The sequence below is a fragment of the Chiloscyllium punctatum genome, chromosome 6, assembly GCF_047496795.1.
Source record: "Chiloscyllium punctatum isolate Juve2018m chromosome 6, sChiPun1.3, whole genome shotgun sequence".
NCBI classification, from domain to species: domain Eukaryota; kingdom Metazoa; phylum Chordata; class Chondrichthyes; order Orectolobiformes; family Hemiscylliidae; genus Chiloscyllium; species Chiloscyllium punctatum.
Genome location: NC_092744.1, coordinates 93,892,390 through 93,911,432, shown reverse-complemented (window position 1 = coordinate 93,911,432; position 19,043 = coordinate 93,892,390). Strand labels below are relative to the sequence as shown.

Genomic DNA, 19,043 nt, shown 5'->3' with positions numbered 1-19,043 from the left:
CCGACAGAACAAGGAACAATATCTATGAATTGGCGAGGGGGGAGTGATGAGGCGGCAGCGGAGGAAAGAGAGTTGGAAAGTGAGTTTAACGAGATTAGGGTAAAGGGTCAAGGTGAGCTCTGATAAGGCTTGACAAGAGACTGGAGAAAGATGTAGTTTTAGGACAAAAACCAGGAACACCACGTGAGGCAGTTGGGCTCAGTGGGCTAGTGGGAGGGAGAGAAACAGCAGATCGGATTATCTCAGTCTTAGTGACAGAGAAACTCCATGTGCTGCTCACTCGTTGTTGGAGGGGAGGATGGAGGAGACAGGATGATGGACAGTGTTTTACAAAGAAACAAAACCAGGGTTAGTGATATTTAAAATGAGTGAACAAACCTGATGTATTGAGGTTTTATCCAGAATATTAAAACAAACGACTGAAGTCCTGGTTCGAATCCCATCTTGGCAGATGGTGGAATCTGAATTCAAGAAAAAAAACAACGTATTAGGAATCTCCTGATCTCCATGAAACCATTGTCAATGGTGAAAAAAATCCTGCCAACCTGACAGCAGCCCAGCCAGCTACTCACTGTATTAATCACTGCAAAGTCTCAACACAGGAATGAAACTGTCTGGACCAGTTGGCAACTAACAAGGCACCAGAAATTACAACCACAGAATCAGCCCTCTCGATGGTACAACGTCCTCCTCACTAACATATGGTTTTTGGTGCCAAAATGTGGTGAGCTGTCTCGCAGACTAGTCAAGGAACAGCCTGACATACTCATACTCACGGAATCATCCCTTACAAAGATGACCAGACACCACCATCACCATCCCTAGATATCGGGAGTGTGGTGCTGGAAAAGCACAACAGTCAGGCAGCATCCGAGGAGCAGGAGAATCGACATTTCAAGCCTATGCCCTTCATCAGCCTGACCTGCTGTGCTTTTCCAGCACCAGACCCTTGACGCTGATCTCCAGCATCTGCAGTCTTCACTTTCTCCTGAAATCTCTGGATATGTCTTGTCCCACCGGCAGGACAGACCAGGCAGAGGTGGTGGCACAGTGGTGTACAAATAGGGAGGATTTGACCTGGGAGTACACAGCATTGGTTCCGGACACCAGGTCGTCTCATGGCTACTGCTGATTACCACGTACCGTCCTCCCTTGGCTGATGGATCAGTTCTCCTTCACGTTGAACAACAGTTGGAGGAAGCACTGAGGAAGTAAAATGGTGTCAAACGTACTCTGGGTACAGGATTTCAATGTCCACTATCAAGACTTACTTTGCAACAGAATTACTGACTGAACTGGCCAGGTCCTAAAGAGTATAGCTGCTCAACTGAGTCTGCAGCGGGTGGTGAGGGAACCAACAAGAGTGTAAAACATACTTGATCTCATTGTTATGAATTGACCAGCTGCAGATACATCTGTCCATGACAGTATCAGTACGAGCGACCATCATACATTCCTTTTGGAGACAAAGTCTTGCCTTAAAGTTGAGAAATACCTCCATTGTGTTGAGTGACACTATCACCGTTCTAAATGGGATAGACTTCGAAGAGATGTAGGATCTCAAACTGGATATCTCTGAGGCACAATGGGGCATCATCAACAGCAGAACTGTACTCCAGCACAATCTGTAATCTCATGGGTTTGTAGATCCTGCTCTCACCCATCACAATGGACAGTAAAGGAGGGCATGCCATGAGCAGCACCAGGCAGACCTAAAAATGAAGTGCCAACCTGGTGAAGCTACCAAACAGAACTACCTGCATATCAAACAGCATCAGCAGCAAGCAACAGAGCTAAGTGATCCTACATCCAGTGGAACAGATCGGAACTCTGCAGTTCTGCCACACCCAGTTGTGAACGGTGATGGACAATTAAACAACTCACTGGAAGAAGCATCACAGAAATCCCACCCTTACTGATGGAGGGGCCTCACACATCCATGCACCAGATAAGATGACAGCATTTGCAGCAATCTGCAGCCAGAAGTGCAAAGTGGGATGATCCATTTTAGCCTTCTCCAGTGGATTCCTACATCACAGATGTGAGTTTTAAGCCAGTTCGATTCAGTTTGAATAACATCAAGAAATGGTTAAGTAGTGCAAAGGTTACGTGCCCTGCAAATATTCTGGCAATAATACTGATATCTTGTGCCCCAGAACTTGCCACCCACCAAGTCACGTACCGCTCCTGCACTGGCATCTACCGACAATGTGGAACATTGCCCAGGAATGTTCAACACAAAAACACAGGGCAATCCAACCCAGCCAATTTCCATCTATCAGTCCACACTCGATCAGCAGTAAAGTGATGGAAGATGTCATCAACAGGGCTACCAAGCAGCAGCTGCTCAGCAACAGCCAGCTGAGTGACACTCATTTTAGGCACAACCAGGGCCACTCAGCTCCCGATTGTGTTACCGCCCTGATTCACAACCTGACAACCAGCTGAATCCCAGAGGTGAGGTGAGTGTGACAACTCAGTCCCATTCCAAGATCACAAATTCTAGCTGATTCCACCCACATCTCAGCTCATATACTGAACCTCTCATCCATTGTGTGTTATCTCCAGACTTCATTTTCCAAACACACTCAGGGCCAGCTTCCCACATTCAACCTCCCTGTAATCTCAAGAAAGACTAAATCTCTGCTTGTTGATTCATCAAAAGGCTCCTAATTAGAATCAACAGCATACAGCCATAGAGATGCAGAGCAAGAAAACAGACCATTCGGTCCAACCCATCCATGCTGACCAGATACCCCAACCCAATCCAGTCTCACCTGCCAGCACCTGGCCAATATCCCTCAATTTAAAATTCTCACACTTGATTTAATTTCTGGCTGTGATAATCCCTAGCTCCCTACACCACATACTTTGAGACCTCGACAACCCATTTTCTTCGAGACTCCCAACCATTTGTTAATTCATTAGTTCACCTGTGTGGCTGTTTCTACACTTGCTGAAGCAGCATGGTCTGAAATTCGCAGCCAAAACCTCACAGGTCTGCTTTCCACCTTTAAGACATCCCTCAAAACCTGCTTTTTGGCAAGATGTTTGGTCACCTGACCTAATATCTCCATCTCTGGCCTTATGTCTAAAGTTCTCAATAGTATTTTTGTGAAATTATAAGCATGATAATAAAAATAAAAATAAAAAAAACTGTTGTTGATTTGGGCATTATTTTCAAATCATCACTGTTGCTGTAATGAATATTCTGTAATGTCTCTTACCCAACCACATTGTAGGAGCACCTTCACCACACAAACTGCAGCTGTACAAGAAAGTCAAACATCACCCTCTCCACAGGCAACAGGGCTTTGGCATTAATCACTGGTATCTGTGGAAGGAGAAACACAGTTGATGTTTCAGGGAGTGCAAAATGGATTACAGGGAATGAAAATGGTGCAGAATTTGATTGTCAGAAATGGAAGGAAAATACACTTGCTTGTTGGAAAAAAGAATTCTTGACTGTCAAAAACATTCAAGAAAAAAGTAATCTGATAATAGAGCAGTACATGGTCAGGGGCTGGGCCGCAGTGAAAAACCCTTTGTCTATAAATTACTTTCGAGACTGAGGAAGCTAGATCTTGACAAAGTGGTTAGCAAGGAGCCCAGAGGTGAATCAGAGCAGTATTGGCTGCTATGATCCCAGTGACTCTGTACCAGGGAAAGGCTGCACATGCGCCTGGCTGCACCTTGTCCCCTACAAAGATGGCGGCTCAGCACGTGTCCAGTGATTCGTTGTCCCGAATAAAGATGGCGGCGCTCACTCAGGCCTGCAGCCGCGCTGAGGCAATTCCCCATTTACTGCAAACACGGGACTGGGACGTTCAAATTTGTGTTTTCCGACGTGCACAATTTGTTTGCAAAACCTCTCCGCTCATAGCAACACAGTTTTTCTCCCATTTCCCTGTTTATTTCTTTCCTTACCGTATTCTTTCTCTCCATATCTTCCCGAGCATTCATAACAGCGACTCAGCGCCGCGCGCGAGGGTGATCACATGGTTGTTTAGCTCCGCCCTTCATTCACTTTGATTGGTTGGAGGACCAACACTCCGGTTAGGTAATCCAGCTCCGTCCACCATCCTTTCATTGGTCCGGTGCTGACACCATTCACGCAGGGTCGCCTTTGTTGACTAAAGCATGCGCAGTGTTGGGTAATGTGATGGGAGAGTTTACTGAGGGTAAGAATTCCCTTTGTGTGAGCTCTGCAGTAGATTTCCTTTATTCATGGAAGGAATTGCCTTCCTACTCATGACTGTATAGCTATGTTTGATGAATCAATACCATGTGAACCAGTACATAAACACCCCATTTTCACCACTTTTCACAACATCTGAGATCTTTAGCACATTGTATCACGCTCTTCTTTGGAAACAAAAAAGCATGAAATGGAACCTCAAGGAATTGGAGCAGGCGTAGGGCATTCATTCCCTTCAGCTTGTTCCCCCATTCTATCAGATCATGTATGGGCCAACCCAGACCTCAACACCTCTTTTATGCTTGATCCGCAAAGCCCTCGCCTGCTCAATATTTCAAAAATCTATCTGCCCTCTTTTAAAATAATTTGAGATAGAATCACAGATTCCCTACTGTGTAGAAACAGGCCCTTCAGCCCAACAAGCCAGAACAACCCTCCGAAGAGTAACCCAACCATTCCCCTCCCACATTTAACTTTCACAATTGTTTGGGCGAGAAAATTCTAGCCACTCACTGAGAGAAAAAATTCTTTACGTTTTTTAAAATGAATGTTCCCTTATATAATGTCCCCTGGTTTGAGACTTCACTGGTGCTAGAAGATCTAGTCAACATCTACCCTGTCAAACTCCTCAGAATCGTGTTTCTATAAGATCACCAATGCGTATCTATTCTTGATAGGTCAAAGCAGCTAAGTAAATCTTTTTTGAATGGGCTCCAATGTTGGTTTATCCTTTATTAAATATGGGAGCTATCATTGTATACAGTACTCCAAGTGAGGTCTCAGCAACAGCCAGTGTGGTTAACCAATCCTCAATCCATGCTAATACATTACCCCGATACCATGAACTCCTAAATTGTGCAATTAACTTTTATGTAGCACCTTATCATTTGCATTTTTAAAATCCAAATACAGAACATCATTGGATTGCCCTTTATCAGCCCTGCTTGTTATCTCCTCAATGAACTGTCGTAAATTTGTCAAATATAGTTTCTCTTTCACAAAACCCAGTCTACCATGTTTAATGGTAAGCTTTTCTAAATATCCTGCAATTTCTTACTTTAATATTTGACGCTGTAGATTCTTACAGTAGATTTGCTAAGTATGATTCCCCTCTCTTAAGTACATGCGCACTCTGTCCAATCCTGTCACTGTTCAGTAAGAAACTTGACTGTACTCCAATATAGTTACTAAACGTATCTGTATTTCTTTTTAAAAATTGACTACTTATAAATGCTGGACCCATGCAGTATCAATGAATTAGTGACTGAATTTGGGTTATTTTTTTTTGTTAATTCCTTTTCGTACTGTGTTATGCAGACAGCACCAAGTGATCACTCTTAATTGTCAGTAAATTTGAAAATACTATATTTTAAAAATGACATCCCAAAATGCTGCCTCATTATTGTGCAAGGAGGATTTTGCAATCAATAGTTTGCAGATAAAATTGAACAGATTTTTGCTGCAATTTGGCCAGGCTGCAGGTTACACCAAAGTGGCAACTCTGTTGTCAAATTCTTACTTGACACTGCCCAAGGTGATACTGATAGGACTTCACTTTGCCCTTCTTGTTCACCAGCTTTATTTCCAGGTTTAATTATATAATCATTCTCGAGCTTGTAATTTTAGACAACTTCTCTTTTAGGTACATACGCAAATATCATACTGAAATTTGGAACTGAATGGTACCAAATCTGAAATTAGGCTCTAATCTGATAGAAACATGGTCTGACCCTTCTACATATGTATTGGCATAAGTCTATGCCAGTTATTTTTCTGAAGCCTGTGATTCCTGATGAAGGGCTTAGGCCCAAAACATCAACTCTCCTGCTTCTCGGATGCTGTCTGACTTGCTGTCCTTTTCCAGCATGACACTTTTCGACTCTGATGTCCAGCTTCTTTGGTCGTTACTTTCTCCTTTGAGAAGATTAAACCAAGAATAATTGTTTTTGATCAAAGTGCAATAGGAACCAATTCATGAAATTCAGATATCTCACATTTACCTTAACTATGTGAAGACTAAGACATTACCAAATTATTGTCAGTAATTGAAACCGTGCTGACAAACCTGTGCAGTATCAGTGCCTCACCTTTAGAGTGTTCCCAGATATCACGCAGCTGCAGTATTTTGTTTTGCACTCAGCTATATGTTGTTCTCACTTGTTTCTTTGTGAAAGATTACAAAATTAACTTGGACGAATGAACTTGTGATTCCTTTAACCAACGTTGGGTGAAAAAAATGTCGGTATTTCAAGTGCTGATAAAGTAAAATAAAATGATAATCAGTAGAAAGGGTTTAAGATGGATATGTGCATTCACACTATTGAAGGCAACCTGGCAGATTTGAATACCATTCGGGTAGTCAACAACAATACATAAGTAACTTTATGAATTGCTTACTATACACCAACAACACAAGCCAAGTATTAGTGAAACCACAGATTGTCTCCCATGGATTCCCAGATCTAAACAGTGCATTCCAGATATGCACACTATCACCATCTGGGAGCAGTCTCCCAAAGTGCTCCCAGAATTTAGAAAGCGCACACACTGCCCCCCAAAGCTAAATCTGCTGTCACAGGCTTCACTCTTATTGCATACAATGACATTTATTGTCCAGTTCTTTAATGTGACAAATGATTTTACAAACAATTTATAAAATACTTTATATCCTGAAGAAATGTGATGTCAGCCCTTCATAGAAGTGAATGGAAAGTGTGATGTTTGCTTGACCTTTGGCTCCATGTATCAGACTGAACTGAACCTTTAGCAAGATGTGGGATGTTTCCCACACACTTTGTTTAAAAAAACAAAGATTATGCTCTGGAGATTTAAATGTTCAATCAGGTTTAATAAAAATCTTTCCAAAAATTGAGAGTTTCACTTCAGCACCTTTAAAGAAACATGCTCTTGGCCTTCAATTTTGTGACATGTGATCATTCTTTGGTAAAGGTGGCTGTGTGCAACACTGCAGGATGTTGTACTGAAGTGCCTCATTGGGTGGATGAGCTTTATTACTGGTGTAACATGGTTAATTTTGAGATGGAATATTATTTTGAGTTAAATCTTGTTTTTTTTAAAATTGACGCGTGCTTGTGTAACTCAAGTGTGGAAACTATGCTCATGTTTGCAACGAACCTTTCACTTTTGGAGATTAGTATTTTTCTGATCTGTTTTGTAAATAAAGTTCACTATAGAAAGCACAATGCTGGAGAACCGCAGGTCCAGCAGCATCTCTAAGGGGAATAAAACATTGTAAGCTCCAAGTCTCATGACCATTTGTCCGTTCAGACGAAGAGTCACTGAAATTGAAATGTAACATTATTTTTCTCTTCACCGATGCCCTCAGAACTGCTGAGTTTCTCCAGCACTTTGTTTCTGGGGTTCAGATCTCCAGCACCTGCAGTTTATTGTTTTGTTATTGATCCTATGATTTGACTTGGGGAGCGAGAGGCAGCAACTGTGATCAACTTGAATAAAACTCTCCAACCACGGAAAACAAACACATAGTTCTTTATACTTTGCAAAACACGACTGTAAATAAGAAATGCAACTAAGCTAAGTGCAAGGCGGCATACCACTGGCCTTGTTTCAAACTTGCTACTCATCTTTGAGATCTAATCTGTCAGAATCGTGTTTGCTCGCTTCCTTTGAGATCACAGTTCACAAATGTCCCAGTTCCAATTCCTGGGCCAGTCCCAGTTACCACATTGCAGTGGGGTGGGGAGTTTTGTATCAGCCTGAAGTTTTTGTTAATAACAACATTGCAGGTTGAAGTTGATGGTTTTGATGAATATTCCGTCATCAAACTTGGGGGAAATCCTTCCGAATGTATTGATTAACTGGACTGAGCCTGTTTACATGCAGCCCTGTTAGTAGTGCTGTAATATTCTCAGTTAATAATCACACATCACCAGGTCATAGTCCAACAGGTTTAATTGGAAGCACACTAGTTTTCGGAGCGCCGCTCCTTCATCAGGTGATTGTGGAGGGCACAATTCTATGGCACAGAATTTATCGCAAAAATGTAGTGTGATGTAACTGAAATTATCCATTGAAAAATACCTTGATTGTCTGTTGAGTCTTTCATCTGTTTGGATACCATGATAGTTTCATTTCTTTCATGTGTAAATCACAAAACCTTTTTTTAAAAGTTGCATTCCTGACAGTGGCCCATCAAGTCACTCATTGTATTAATCACTGCACAGTGCCAACAAAGGAATGAAACTGGATGGACCACATTACATCTACCAATGCACTGGAAAATACAACAACACAATCAGCCCTCTTAACTCTGCAACTTCTGTCTCACTGTGGGCCAACAACAGCAGCAGAACTGTACTCCAGCTCAATCTGAAATCTCATGGCTTGGTATATCCCCCACTCAACCATTAACATCAAGCCAGGGGAATCAACCCTAGTTCAATGGAGAGTTCCAGAGGGCATGCCAGGAGCAATACCAGGCATACCTAAAAATGTGCCAACCTGGTGAAACTACCCAACCTGCATGCCAAACAGCGCAAGCAACACCAAATAGAACTATGTGATCCAACAACCAATGGTTCAGACCTGAGCTCTGCAGTTCTGCCACACCTGGTCAGGAATGGTGATGGACAATTAAACAACTCACTGCAGGAAGCATCACAGATATCCCCACCCTTACTGATGGAGGGATCTCACACATCCATGCAACAGACAAGACTACAGCATTTGCAGCAATCTTCAGCCAGCAGTGCCAAGTGGATGAGCCTTCTACATTGGTCCCTAACATCACAGATGTGAATCAACTTGGTTGAAAACTTATTTCAAATCAGATCAAGAAATGGAGAAGTAGTGTAAAGGCTGTTGGCTCTACCAACATTGTGGCAATAATACTGATGGTTGTGCTCCCGAAATTGCTGCCCAGCAAGACAAGTCCAGCACTGGCACCTACTGACATTGTGGAACATTTCCCAGGGATGTTCAACACAAAAACGCCGGACAGAGCCAACCCAGCCAATTTCCCTCCATCAGTCGACACTCGCTCAGCAGTGAAGTGATGGAAGGTGTCATCAACAGTGCTGTCACACAGCTGCTCAGCAATAACCTTCTGTGACACCCAGTTTGGGTTCTGCCAGGGCCACTCAGTTCCTGATCTTGTGACAGACTTGATTCACAAACTGACAAACAGCTGAATTCCAGAGGTGAGGTGAGGGTGACAGCCCAGTCCCACTCCAAGACCACTATTTCGACTTCAGTGATATCACCTGACCTCACCACAGTCTCAGCTCATTTACTGAAATTCTCATTCATTCATTTTATTAACTCTAGATTTCATTATCTAAACCGACTCTTTCCTGGCCAGCATCCCACAATCACCCTCCCTATAATCTCCAGAATATTGAAAGCTCTACTGCCCAAGTGCTCACTTGTACCAGAACTTGCTGATCCATCAAAAGGCTCCCATTTATAAGCGACAACAATTTACTTACACACCCTTGATTTAATTCCTGGCTATAATCATTCCTATCTCCATGCACCAGACACCCTTTCATATCTCAATAACTCATTTTAGTTTAGACTCCCAATGATGTATTTATTTTTGAGTTCAGCTGTGTGACTGTTTCTATAGATTCCAAGGCAACACTGTCTGGAATTCCCACCCTCTAAGATCTGCTTTCTTCCTTTAAGGCATTCCTGAAAAATGGCTTATTTGGCAATGGGTTTGGTCACTGGACATAATATTCTCTAGCTGTGGCCTTATGTCAAAATTTTTCAATATTTTTGTGAAATTAAAAACATGTTGATTTGTACAGATATCTTCAACTTTTCACTATCGCTGAGTGAATAATCTGTAATGAATCTTACCCAACCACGTTGTGGGAGCGCATTCACCATTCAAACTGCAGCTATACAAGGAAGTCAAACATCACCCTCTCCACAGGCAACAGGGCTTTGCCAATGATCACTGGTATCTGTGGAAGGAGAAATACACATGATGTTTCAGGGAGTGCAATATGAATTATAGGGAATGAAAATGGTGCAGAATTTGACTGTCAGAAATGGAAGGAAAATCCACTCACTTATTGGAAAAAAGAATTCTTGACTGTCAAAGATATTGTGGAAAAAATAAGGATTTGATAATGGAGCAGCATACGGTCAGGAGTTGGGCAGCAGTGGATAATCCATTTAGAAAAAGGTCTGTGAACGTAGTAGTAAAATACTAAACATGGCAAAAATACACACATGTGAGACTGAGGAAGCTAGATAATGAACAAGTGGACATCAAGGAGCCCAGAGTTGAATCAGAGCAGTGTTCACTTTTATGATCCCACAGTCAGAGATGTCTAGCACAAAAACAGACTCTTCGGTCCAACACATCTATGCAAACCACATATTCTAAACTAAACTATTCCCATTTGCCAGCATCCCTCTGAACCCTTCCTATTCAAATGCCTTTTAAATGTTACAATTTTGGTTGCCCTTTAGGCTCCTTTTGAATTTTCCCCTCTCACCCTAAACCTAAATCCTCTAGTTCTGGGCTTCACCAACTCTTGTCTATTTACACTATCCATGCCCCTCACGATTTTATGAACCTCTTCAACATCACACCTCAGCCTATGACACTCCAGGGAAAATGGCCCCAGGCTATTATGCCTCTCCCTGCAACTCAAATCCTCCAACCCTGGCAATATCCTTAAAAATTAATTCTCAAACCTTCCATGTTTCAGTGCCTCTTTCTGATAAGATGGAGACCAGAATTGCACACAATATTCCAAAGTGGCCTAACCAATGTCCTGTACAGCTCCTTTCCTCAATGCTCTGACCAACGAAGGGAAGAATCCCAAACAATTTCTTCACTATCCTATCTACTTGTGACTCTACTTTCAAGGAACTATGAACATGCACTCCAAGGTCTCTTTGTTCAGCAAGACCTTCCAATTCAGTGTGAGTCCTGCTCTGATTTGCTTTTCTAAAGTGCAGCACCTCACATTTATCTAAATTAAACTCTATCTGCCACTCCGCGGCCCATTGGCCCATCTGATCAATATCCCATTGTATTCTGAGACAACCTTTATCACTGTCCACAATAACTCCAATTTTGGTGTCATCTGCAAACTTACAAACCGTACCGGCTCTATTCACATCCAAATCAGTTAAAAGGATGATGAAACAAATCCAGAAAAAAAACCATCCATTTCTCTTGGTTTGAATGTGGTCTGTGTAAATCCTGCCCTATGACTCTCTACCAGGGAGGGCTGCACATACACACCTCTGAACTTTGCCCCTGACAACGCTGGCGGCTGCGCACGTGTCCAGTGAATCTTTGACCCGAATAAAGATGGCAGCGATCACACGATGAGGTTATTTTCCAGTTTACTGCAAAAACAGGACTGTAAGTTTCAAATTTGTATTTTCCGATGTGCACCAAATGTTTGTAAAACCTCTCAGCCCATACCAACACCATTTCCCTCCCACTTCCTGCTGTTTATTTCATTCCTTACCAACAGCTCTCCATCCACATGTCCCACACATCCACGCCCACTGTGAGGATGATCACGTGGTATAGTCTAGTCCCGTCCCTCATTTACTCAAAGGACCAAATGCCCCACCAGGTCCTCCAGCTGTGCCCCTGCCTTTCCATTCGTCTTCTGCTGACATCAACTACCAGGGGCCCATTGTTGCCTGGAGCATGCGCACTGCTTCATGGCTTTTGTTGCTATTTATCAGTTACAAGAGTGAGACACAAAGTTAAAAATCACACAACCACCTGATGAAGAAGCTGCAAAGCGAGTGCTTCCAAATAAACCTGTTGGACTATAACCTGGTGTTCTGTGAATTTTAATTTTGTCCATCCTAATCCAACACCAGCAGCTGAAAGTCAAGGGTGCAGGAGGAATGCAAAATATAACAACAATAGACAATAGATGCAGGAGTAGGCCATTCTGCCCTTCGAGCCTGCACCGCCATTCAATATGATCATGGCTGATCATTCCTAATTAGTATCCTGTTCCAGCCTTATCTCCATACCCCTTGACTCCACTATCTTTAAGAGCTCTATCCAATTCTTTCTTAAAAGAATCCAGAGACTGGGCCTCCACTGCCCTCTGGGGCAGAGCATTCCACACAGCCACCACTCTCTGGGTGAAGTAGTTTCTCCTCATCTCTGTCCTAAATGGTCTACCCCGTATTTTTAAGTTGTGTCCTCTGGTTCGGCACTCCCCCATCAACGGAAATATGTTCCCTCCTGCCAGAGTGTCCAGTCCTTTCATAAGCCTATACGTTTCAATCAGATCCCCTCTCAGTCTTCTAAACTCAAGGGTATACAAGCCCAGTCGCTTCAGTCTTTCCATGTAAGGCAATCCTGCCATTCCAGGAATTGACCTCGTGAACCTACGCTGCACTCCCTCAATAGCCAGAATGTCTTTCCTCAAATTTGGAGACCAGAACTGTACACAGTACTCCAGGTGTGGTCTCACCAGGGCCCTGTACAGCTGCAGAAGCACCTCTTTGCTTCTATACTCAATCCCTCTTGTTATGAAGGCCAGCATGCTATTAGCCTTCTTCACGACCTGCTGTACCTGCATGCTTGCCTTCATTGACTGGTGGACAAGAACACCCAGATCTCTCTGAACAGCCCCTTTACCTAATTTGATACCATTGAGGTAGTAATCTGCCTTCCTGTTCTTGCCACCAAAGTGGATAACCAGACATTTATCCACATTAAACTGCATCTGCCATGCATCTGCCCACTCACCTAACTTGTCCAGGTCACCCTGTAATCCCCTAACATCCTCATCACATTTCACCCTACCACCTAGCTTTGTGTCATCAGCAAATTTGCTAATGTTATTGCTGATACCATCTTCTATATCATTTACATATATTGTAAAAAGCTGCGGTCCCAGCACGGATCCCTGCGGTACCCCACTGGTCACTGCCTGCCATTTTGAAATGGAGCCGTTAATCACTACCCTTTGTTTCCTATTAGCCAACCAATTCTCTATCCAATCTAGTACTTTGCCCCCAATCCCGTGCGCCCTAATTTTACTCACTAACCTCTTGTGTGGGACTTTATCAAAAGCTTTCTGAAAGTCCAGGTACAGTACATCCACTGGATCTCCCTCGTCCATCTTCCGAGTTACATCCTCAAAAAATTCAAGAAGATTAGTCAAGCATGATTTCCCCTTCAACAACAAAAGAACTCGGAACAGGAGAAGGCCGTCCTGCCCTTTGAGCCTGCTCTGCCATTCATTAAGATCATGGCTGATCATTTCATGAACGCAGAACCATTTACCAACGTTCTCACCATATCCCTTAATTAATTAGTTATTTCTTTTTTAAAAAAGTTACCTTAGCTTTAAAAACGTTTATTGAACTAGCATCAACTACTTCCCTGGGCAATGAATTCCATCGAGGTCAAGAAGTTCCTTCTCAATTCAGTCCTAAATTTGCTGCCTGTAATATTGAGGTGATGCCCTCTTGTCCTGGCTTCATCTGCCATTGGAAACATCCTCTCTACTTCTGTTTTATCCATTCCATTCATTATTTTATATGTTTCCATTCTTCTGAATTCCAATGAATATAATCCCAATCTACTCAGTCTCTGTTAAGCCAACCCGCTCAACTTCGGAATCAACCGTGTTAACCTCATCGGCACCCCCTCTTGTGCCGGTATATCCTTGAGCAAGAAAGGAGACAGAAACTGCATGCAGTACTCCAGGTGTGGCCTCACCAGCACCCTATACAGCTGGAACATAACTTCTGCTTTTAAACACGATCCCTTCAGCAATGAAGGCCAAAATTCCATTTGCTTTCTGAATTGATTGTTGTACCTGGTGACCAACCTTCATGCAGAAGGTTACTCAGGTGCCCCTGCATAGCAAATTATGCAACTTTTTAAAATTCAAGTAATAATCTCTTTTTAATGTTACTCCATCCAAACAGTAGGACTTTACATTTATGGACATTCTATTCCACTTGCCAAACCATTGCCCACTCACTCTCTGTATCTCTGTTCCTCTGCAAAGTTTCACAGTCCTCCGCACACTTTGTTCTGCTACTCATCTTAGTGTCAAATGCAGCTTTGACACCCTACATGTGGTCGCCAACTCCAAATCATCTGTATCAATTCTAAATAATTGCAGTCCCAACACTGATCCCTGAGGCACACTATTAGTCACTGATTGCCAGCCAGAAAGTACTGATTTATCCCCACACTTTGCTTCCTGTTAGTCAACCAATCTTCTATCCATGCTAATAATCTACTTCTAACGCCATGCATCTTTATATTATGCAACAGCCTCTTGCACAGCACCTTGTTGAAGACCTTTTGGAAATCCGGGTACATCGCATCCACTGGGTCCCCGTTGTCCAACTTGCTCGAAATGGCTTCATAGAATTCCAAAAGATTTGTGAAGCAAGACCTGCCCTACATGAACCCATGTTCTGTCTGTCCAATGGGACAATTTCTATCGAGATTTCCTGCTATTTCTTCCTTGATAATAGACCCAAGCATCTTTCCCACTACAGAGAATAAGATAATTTGTGTATAATTCCCCACCTTTTGCCCACCTCCTTTTCAAAAACGTGGCATCACTTTTGCTGCTTTCCAAACTGCTGGGACTGCCACAGAGTCCAGTGAATTTTAGAAAATTACTGCCAGTGTATTTGTTATTTCTGCTGGCATCTCCTTTAGTATCCTGGGATGCATCCATCAGGGTCAGAAGACTTTTCTGTCATTAGCTCAATTAACTCCAACAGTCCAACACTAGCTGTTCCGTAATAATGATGGTTTCCAAATCCTCACCTATCATTGTCTCTTTGCTAAGTATTAGCAAGATATTAGTTTCCTTCATTGTGATATCCCATAATTAAATGTTCCTTCTCATTTTCCAAAGGACCAACATTTACTTTAGCCACTCTTTTATTCAATATAAAATTTTGTTATCTGTCTTTATGGTCTGTGCTAGTTTATTTTTCTCATGTTCTATCTTACGTTTCTTTATAGCTCTTCTGTAGCTTTCTGTTGACCTTTAAAGTTTTCCCAGTTCTAGTTTCAGGCTGTTTTTGGCCACTTTGCATGCCTTCTCTTTCAATTTGATCACTTTCCTTAGATACCCATCGCAGAGTATGCCTTTTCTTACAGTCCTTCCTTTTCACTGGAATATACCATTGTTGAGCACTTTGTAAAGTGCCTTTGAAAATCTTCCACTGCTCATCAACTGTCCCACCATAAAATCTTTGTTTCCAGTCTACTTTATCCAGGTTCTCCCTTATTCTATTGTAGTTCCCTGTGTTGAAGCACAGGACCCAGGTATTAGATTTTATCTTCACACTCTCCATATGTATTTAAATTCAACCATACAGTGATCACTTCTTTCAAGAGGATCCCTAACTCTGAGGTCATTAATTATTCCTGTCTCATTGCACAGGCCAGATGCTGGATAGTTTGCTCCCTTGTCAGTTCCATTTCATACTGTTCAAGAAAACTATCATGGATACACTTAATAAACTCAAGGCTACCCTGACTGAGCTGGTTCGACCAAACTACATGTAGATTAAAATTACCCATGATAATAGCCGTACCATTTTTACAGGCAATAGTTATTTCTTTGTTTATTGCCCATCCCAATGTGATGTTATTATTTGGTGGCCTGCACACCACACCTGTCAGTGACTTTCTTGTTAGAATTTTGAAAGCATCATTCCTGTTTCTCCTAATGTACAGCAATAACAACAACTACTTGCATTGTATGGAATCTTTTACAATGGCAAATCTCCTAAGTTGCTTCATGGATGATCAAAACGTTGATTAAAGAGAATGATGTTAAAATACATCTTAAAGGAAGATAGAGAAGGTTAGGGAGGGTATTCCACAGACTTCTGCCCTTGACAGCACCATTCGTGGAGTGATGCAGGTGGGGTGGGTTGGAAATGGAGGAGCACAGGCAGTGCATAAGGTCTTAAGGACAGAGAAGGTTCCAGACTGAGTCTGTCTGTCAGAGAGTATGGCTGCCTCATGGAGTTTGAAGCTCTGCAATGGGTCCATGTATGTAACGTTAGTCGAGGGGAGTATAACAGTGGCTGAGAGAACTTTTGATAGGGACTAGTCTCCTGAGGTAGTGTGGCTTGAGGTTAGAAACAGAAGAGGAGAGGTCACACTGCTTGGAGTTTTTTTTTTAATAGGCCTCTGCAGAGTTCCAGGGAGGTGGAAGAGAAGATTAGCAAAATTATTCTGGATAGGAGTGAAAGTAACAGGGTGGTCATTATGGGGGACTTTAACTTCCCCAAAATTGACTGGAAATGCTATAACTCTAATACGTTGGATGGATCGGTTTTTATCCAATGTGTACAGGAGGGTTTCCTGACACAGTATGTTGAAGGGCTGACAAGAGGGGAGGCCTCATTGGATCTGGTCCTTGGTAATGAACCAGACTAGGTGTTTGATTTAGTTGTAGGTGAGCACTTTGGAAAGAGTGACCATAATTCAGTTAAGTTTAGTTTAGCGATGGAAAGGAACAAGTACATGTCACAGTTCAAGAGTTATTGATGGGGCAAGGGCAATTATAATGCTATTAGGCAAGAATTAGATGCACAGAATGGGATAGTAAAATGCAGGGGATTCAGACAATGGAAATGTGGAGCTGGTTTAAGGAACAGATATTGCGTGTCCTTGATAGGTATGTCCCATCAGGCAGGAGGAAGTGATAAGGTAAGGGAACCTTGGTTTACTGCAGAATCTGCATGTCATGTTATGAAGAAGAAGGAGGCTTAGGTGTTGATGAGGCAAGATGGTTCAGATGAGGCGATGGAGAATTACAGATCAGCTAAGAAGGATTTAAAGAGAGAGTTAAAAAGAGCAAAGAGAGGACACAACCAGTCTTTAACACATAGAATAAAGGAGAACCCGAAAGCTTTCTATAGGTATGTGAGGAATAAAAAGATGATTAGGGTAGGAATAGGGCCAATCACAGACAGAATGGGAAGATGAGTGTTGACTTATGTGGAGATTGGAGAGATGCTAAATGAACATTTCTTATCAGTTTTCACTCAGGAAAAGGAGAATATTGTAGAGGAGGAGAATGAGGTATGAGATATTAGACGAGAAATTATCAAGGTTAGTTACGAACAGGTGTTATCAATACTGGAAGGAGTGAAAATAGACAAGTCCCCTGGGCTGGATGGGATTTATCCGAGGATTCTTTGGGAAGCTAGGGAAAAGGTAGCATAGCCTTTGGCTTGGATATTTGAGTTGTCATTGTCTGCAGATTTGGTACCATAGCACAGGAAGATTGCAAATGTTGTGCCCTTGTTCAAGAAGGGCAGTAGAGATGATCCAGGTAATTATAGACCAGTGGGCCTTACTTCTGTTGTAGGAAAGGTTTAGGAAAGGATTATAAGAGATAAGATTTAAAATCATCTGGCAAACATCAATTTGATTTCAGATAGTCAATTTGGTTTTGTCAAGGGCAGGTCATGTCTCACAAACCTCATTGAGTTTTTTGAGAAGGTCACCAAGCTTGTAGATGAGGGTAGGGCATTTGACGTGGTATACATGGACAAAAGTAAAGCCTTTGACAAGGTTCCACATGGTACGCTGTTGGAGAAAATGCAGAGGCATAGAAACAAGCCTCACTACGAGAGCAGATTTGTTCAAGCAAATTTGAAGGCAGGTTTGCAGATGGGAAAGCAAGCAAGAAAGCTCCATTCTTGTCCATGTAAAAGGCTGCAGTTGAAGAACAAAGCAGTTTCTGCCCAGTTTCAAACTGGGGACCTTTCGCGTATGAGGTGAACGTGATGAGTCCAGTTACTAGTCATGTGCCACCAGGATCTGTTTTGGGACCACTGCAGGTATAGGTGAATGGATTAGGAAATTTGCAGACGACACTAAAGTCAGTGTAGTAGTGGACAGTGTGGAAGAATGTTACAGGTTGCAAGGGGACTTGGATAAACTGCAGAATTGGGCTGAAAGATGGCAAATACAGTTCAATGCAACTAAATGTGAGGTGATGCACTTTGAGAAGAATAACAGGAAGGCTGAATACTGGGTCAATGGAAAAAATCTTGGGAGTGTGGTGTGCAGAGGGATCTTTGAGTCCATGTAAGTCGATCCCTGAAAGTTGCCACCCAGGTTGATAGTGCTGTTAAGAAGGCAAACAGTGCGTTCGGTTTCATTCGTGGAAGGATTGAGTGTCGAAGTTGAAATACCATACTGCAAATATACAAAACGCTGGTGCAGCCACACTTGGAATATTGTGTTCAGTTCTGGTACCCATATTTCCGGAAGGATCTGGAAACATTGGAAAAAGGTGCAGAGGAGGTTTACCAGAACATTGCCTGGTCTGGAGAGAAGGTCTTGTGAGGAAAGGCTGAGAGAGTTGAAACTCTTCTCATTGGCAAGAATAAGGCTAGAGGGATTTTGATAGAGACATACAATCTCAGAGGATTAGAAAGGTAGACAATGGAAGTATTTTTCCTAGGATGATGACGTCAGCATGGGGGGAATGGGGGTGGAACCCTGCTCATGACTCCACCTCCATTCCCCCCACTCCAGTTACAGGCTCCGCCCCCACTCCCAGCTCCACACACACACCAGAACCCAGCTCCCAGCCCTGCCGAGTTTTCACCATCCCTCCAGACCTTCCCCTCACTGAAGATGAATGATCAGTTCTCAGCAAAGGCCTCACCTTCATCCTCCTCCGTCCATGCATCAATGAATTTAATACACTCCATGACATCTAACAATTCTTCCATTGCGTCCGCCTCCGAGCTTACTTTCACAATCAGGACTCTGGCCCACCTTCCAAGGACCCCTTCGCCCACCTCCAAAACACTGCATCCACCTGGACAACCCGCGTTGGCCTAT

General features: G+C 42.7%; 1 long non-coding RNA gene across 2 annotated transcripts in view; it reads right to left on the bottom strand.

The window, feature by feature from the left end:
• LOC140479196 (uncharacterized) overlaps positions 1-4,012 on the bottom strand; it is a 42,370-nt gene extending 38,358 nt beyond the window's left edge. For both annotated transcript variants that reach the window (XR_011960968.1, XR_011960969.1), the window contains exons 1-3: positions 3,928-4,012; positions 3,228-3,334; positions 379-461 (exon numbers count right to left, since the gene is read on the bottom strand). This is a non-coding gene — a long non-coding RNA (uncharacterized lncRNA). The remainder of the gene's footprint in view (positions 1-378; positions 462-3,227; positions 3,335-3,927) is intronic.
• Between the last annotated feature and the right edge of the window lie 15,031 nt (positions 4,013-19,043).